This window comes from Arachis ipaensis, chromosome B4 (genome assembly GCF_059453495.1).
Source record: "Arachis ipaensis isolate K30076 ecotype BB chromosome B4, ASM5945349v1, whole genome shotgun sequence".
Taxonomy (NCBI): Eukaryota; Viridiplantae; Streptophyta; class Magnoliopsida; order Fabales; family Fabaceae; genus Arachis; species Arachis ipaensis.
The window spans coordinates 79,057,196-79,062,840 of NC_142439.1; the positions used below are offsets into that span (position 1 = coordinate 79,057,196).

General features: G+C 35.8%; 1 non-coding gene across 1 annotated transcript; it reads right to left on the reverse strand.

Moving 5' to 3' along the window:
- Positions 1-1,189: 1,189 nt before the first annotated feature.
- Positions 1,190-1,297, reverse strand: LOC148568059 (small nucleolar RNA R71). The gene has a single exon (XR_015881977.1). It is a non-coding gene; the product is annotated as a small nucleolar RNA R71 (small nucleolar RNA).
- Positions 1,298-5,645: the final 4,348 nt, after the last annotated feature.

The window sequence follows — 5,645 nt, forward strand, 5'->3', positions numbered from 1 at the left end:
AGAAAGATTCAAACTTTAAGTTTTAGAATCATATCTTGTGATTTCTTGTGAATCAAGTCATTAATTGTGATTTTAAAAATCAAATCTTTTTCAAAACTAGTTCCTATCATATCTTTTCAAAAATATCTTCTCATCATACCTTTTCAAAAAAATTTTCAAAATATCTTTTCTAACTTCCTAACTTCTTATCTTTTCAAAATTGATTTTCAAATTTGTTTCAACTAACTAACTAACTTTTTGTTTGTTTCTTATCTTTTTCAAAACCACCTAACTAACTCTCTCTCTCTAATTTTTGAAAATATATTCCCTCTTTTTCAAAAATTTCTTTTTTATTAACTAATTATTTTTATTTTTATTTTTGATTTTTAAATTTTTCGAAAAAAATACTAACCTTTTTCAAAAACTATTTTCGAAAATCACTAACTCTTTTTCAAAAATTATTTTCGAAAAATTCTTCCTCTCCCATCTTATTCTATTTATTTATTCATTTACTAACATCTCATCTCACATCTCTGCCCTCATCACAGTTGTGTTTCTTTCTTTACATCACATTCTTTGTCTCCCTCTTTTCTTCCACTCACAAAGGGATCCCTATACTGTGGTATAAAGGATCCATATTATTATTATTATTTTTCTGTGCCCTCTTCTTTGTCATATGAGCAGGAGCAAGGACAAGAACATTCTTGTTGAAGTAGATCCAGAACCTGAAAGGACTCTGAAGAGAAAATTAAGAGAAGCTAAATTACAACAATCCAGAGATAACCTTTTAGAAATTTTCGAACAGGAAGAGGAGATGGCAGCCGAAAATAATAATAATGCAAGGAGGATGCTTGGTGACTTTACTGCACCTAATTCCAATTTACATGGAAGAAGCATCTCCATTCCTGCCATTGGAGCAAACAATTTTGAGCTGAAACCTCAGCTAGTTTCTCTGATGCAGCAGAACTGCAAGTTTCATGGACTTCCATCTGAAGATCCTTTTCAGTTCTTAATTGAATTCTTACAGATCTGTGATACTGTTAAGACTAATGGAGTAGATCCTGAAGTCTACAGGCTCATGCTTTTCCCTTTTGCTGTAAGAGATAGAGCTAGAATATGGTTGGACTCTCAACCCAAAGACAGCCTGAACTCTTGGGATAAGCTGGTCACGGCTTTCTTAGCCAAGTTCTTTCCTCCTCAAAAGCTTAGTAAACTTAGAGTGGACGTTCAGACCTTCAGACATAAAGAAGGTGAATCCCTCTATGAAGCTTGGGAGAGATACAAAGGACTGACCAAAAAGTGTCCTACTGACATGCTTTCAGAATGGACCATCCTAGATATCTTCTATGATGGTTTGTCTGAATTGGCAAAGATGTCATTGGATACTTCTGCAGGTGGATCCATTCACCTAAAGAAAACACCTGTAGAAGCTCAAGAACTCATTGACATGGTTGCTAAAAACCAGTTCATGTACACTTCTGAGAGGAATCCTGTAAGTAATGGGACGCCTATGAAGAAGGGAGTTCTTGAAATTGATACTCTGAATGCCAAATTGGCTCAGAACAAAATATTGACTCAGCAAGTCAATATGATTTCTCAGAGTCTGAATGGAATGCAAGCTGCATCCAACAGTACTCAAGAGGCTTTTCCTGAAGAAGAAGCTTATGATCCTGAGAACCCTGCAATAGCAGAGGTGAATTACTTAGGTGAACCTTATGGAAACACCTATAATTCATCATGGAGAAATCATCCAAATTTCTCATGGAAGGATCAAAAGCCTCAACAAGGCTTTAATAATGGTGGAAGAAACAGGTTTAACAATAATAAACCTTTTCCATCATCCACTCAGCAACAGACAGAGAACTCTGAACAAACTACTTCTAATTTAGCAAACTTAGTCTCTGATCTATCCAAGGCCACTGTAAGTTTCATGAATGAAACAAGGTCTTCCATTAGAAATCTGGAAGCACAAGTGGGCCAGCTGAGTAAAAGGATCACTGAAATCCCTCCTAGTACTCTCCCAAGCAATACAGATGAGAATCCAAAAGGAGAGTGCAAGGCCATTGACATAAGCACCATGGCCGAACCTGTAAGGGAAGGAGAAGACGTGAATCCCAAGGAGGAAGACCTCCTAGGACGTCCAGTGATCAATAAGGAGCTTCCCTCTGAAGAACCAAAGGACTCTGAGGCTCATCTAGAGACCATAGAGATTCCATTGAACCTCCTTATGCCATTCATGAGCTCTGATGAGTATTCCTCTTCTGAAGAGAATGAGGATGTTACTGAAGAGCAAGCTGCCAAGTTCCTTGGTGCAATCATGAAGCTGAATGCCAAATTATTTGGTATTGAAACTTGGGAAGATGAACCTCCCTTGTTCACCAATGAACTAAGTGATCTGGATCAACTGACATTGCCTCTGTTATTTTCGAAAATCAAATCTTTTTCAAATTTCTTAGTTATTTTCGAAAATTCCAAAAATATTTTTCAAAAACAATTTTCTTATTTGTATATCAAATTTTCGAAAATAACAATAACAATTAATGTTTTGATTCAAAAATTTCAAGTTTGTTACTTGCTTGTTAAGAAAGATTCAAACTTTAAGTTCTAGAATCATATCTTGTGATTTCTTGTGAATCAAGTCATTAATTGTGATTTTAAAAATCAAATCTTTTTCAAAACTAATTCCTATCATATCTTTTCAAAAATATCTTCTCATCATACCTTTTCAAAAAAATTTTCAAAATATCTTTTCTAACTTCCTAACTTCTTATCTTTTCAAAATTGATTTTCAAATTTGTTTCAACTAACTAACTAACTTTTTGTTTGTTTCTTATCTTTTTCAAAACCACCTAACTAACTCTCTCTCTCTAATTTTCGAAAATATCTTCCCTCTTTTTCAAAAATTTCTTTTTTATTAACTAATTATTTTTATTTTTATTTTTGATTTTAAAATTTTTCGAAAAAATACTAACCTTTTTCAAAAACTATTTTCGAAAATCACTAACTCTTTTTCAAAAATTATTTTCGAAAAATTCTCCCTCACCCATCTTATTCTATTTATTTATTCATTTACTAACATCTCATCTCACATCTCTGCCCTCCTCACAGTTGTGTTTCTTTCTTTACATCACATTCTTTGTCTCCCTCTTTTCTTCCACTCACAAAGGGATCCCTATACTGTGGTATAAAGGATTCATATTATTATTATTATTTTTCTGTGCCCTCTTCTTTGTCATATGAGCAGGAGCAAGGACAAGAACATTCTTGTTGAAGCAGATCCAGAACCTGAAAGGACTCTGGTGCACAAATTGTGAATCACACTTTTCACAACTCGTACCACTAACCAGCAAGTGCGCTGGGTCGTCCAAGTAATACCTCACGTGAGTAAGGGTCGAATCCCACGGAGATTGTTGGTTTGAAGCAATCTATGGTTATTGATGACAAGTTATCTTAGCCTATTTTAACTAGTCTTTTTCTTTTGTTTTCATTAGAATTATGCACTTTCTTGAGCTACAAGCAAGTCAATTAGGTAGATTTTCATGCTTCCTTTGATTTAATCAACCATGTATGAATTCATGCTATTTCATGAGGTTTTATACTATAATTGTCACATATTATGAAAGAATGAATATCTCATAATTTTAAGCATAGCTTTGATGTGTTTGGTTGATTAATGATAGGTGAAGAAAGCTTGGAGAAAGGTTGAAGCAAGAAGGAATAGCTAGGAGTAAAGAGAGGACAATGGAATAAGTGAAATTGAACCAGGAAGCAAAAAGCTGGACCTAAAGTTAGCCTCAAACTTTTGCACAAACTTTTGGGTGAAAAGTTAGCCCCAACGTTAGCCCCTAACTTTTGGGCTAACGTAGGAACTTGAAAATCACTCCCTGGGCACCAAAAGTTTGCGCCAACGTTAGCCCCTAACTTTTGGGCTAACGTTGGCACATGAAAATCACCCCTGGGCACCAAAAGTTTGCGCCAACGTTAGCCCCTAACTTGGTGGCTAACGTTGGCATAAGAAAAACCTCCTTGGCCACTAAAAGTTTGCGCCAACGTTAGCCCCTAACTTTTGGGCTAACGTTGGCACATGAAAAATAAAAGGGGAGGAGCAAAAGTTTGCGCCAACGTTAGCCTCTAACTTTTGGGCTAACGTTGGCGCCATAAGTACACATTAGGAGGCCAACGTTGGAGCAAAAGTTAGACCCCTAACTTTTGTCCCAACGTGGATAGCAGCAAGTTATGGTGGCTGATATGAAAAGTTGGAGAAAAAGTTAGCCCCTAACTTTTGCTCAAACTTTTACTCCAACTTTTGCAAAACTCCAACCCAGTTCATTTGGTTCACTTTGGTTCTTCTCCAAACTCCAAGAGCAATCAACCAAGGCCTCTTTCAACCCAATTCCACCAAGAGCAAAGGCCCAACTCAAGGCTTGAAGATCATTTGAAGAAAGTGTATAAATAGGATAGAATTCAAGTTCTTCGAGGAGCTTTTCCCTTTGAATTTTCATAATAGTTTTCAGAGAGCTTTGGATATTGAGTGATCTTTAATTTCTTAGTCTTGGGGAAGGAGAATTCACTTCTCTTCCTCTTAGTTTTATTGCTTTCAATTTCAATTACAATTGTCTTGGATCTTGGGTTGGAGAATTGAAGAAATTCTGTTTCAATCTCATCCTTGGATCCCTCTGCTTTATTTACTGCTTGATTGAATTTAATTTCTGTTAATTGCTCTTCAGCTACTTTCCTTGCAATTTACAATTCCCTTGCAATTGTTCTTGTTGGATATAGGAAGGCATTGAGATCTAGACTCGGTTTTCTAGTCTCTGGGTCCTGAGATCTGAACTTTCAATTTCTAATTCTCTGTTTACTGTTTTCATGTTCATTTACTTTTCTGCTTCAAGATCCGATTTAACCCAAACCCTCTTCTACTTCTCTGCTTGATGCAAATTTACTTTTCCTTGTTTAATTTCTGCAAATCCAGGTCCCAATCCCCTTTACAATTCAAGTCATTTACATTTCTTGCACTTTAAGATTCTGCAATTTACATTTCTTGCATTCTAAGTTTCTGCCATTTAATTTCTTGTTCTTTAAGATTCAGCAATTTATTTCTTGTTCTCTTTAATTCCATGCAATTTAATTTCTGCAAATCACAAAACATTCAACCAAATCTTGATTCGCTTGACTAAATTAACCACTAAGCTAAAATTGCTCAATCCTTCAATCCCTGTGGGATCGACCTCACTCCCGTGAGTTTTTATTACTTGATGCGACCCGGTACACTTGCCGATTAGATTTGTGTGTTTTGGGAGAAATTCATTTTTCCACCAAAATACTCATCAAGTTTTTGGCGCCGTTGCCGGGGATTGATTAGGTTGACAATGATTAAGTGAGGTGGTGATCTAGATCAAGCATTTTTTCTTTAATTTTGATTAACCCACTAACTGTTTGATTTTTTGCTTAAACTAACTAACACTTCAATCTAGCAGTAGATTGAAGTGTCACTGGTTTTGTGCATTTCTCATGCTCTGCTTGTATGTCAGGCACAAGAAGAACCACACCCAATTTTCATGAACAAGACGAAAGAACTCTCAGGAGGTTAAGAAGAGCTGAAAGAGGGAAAAATATTGTTGGAGAAGAGGAATCAGACGAGGAATTTCAAGAGATGGAGGAACATT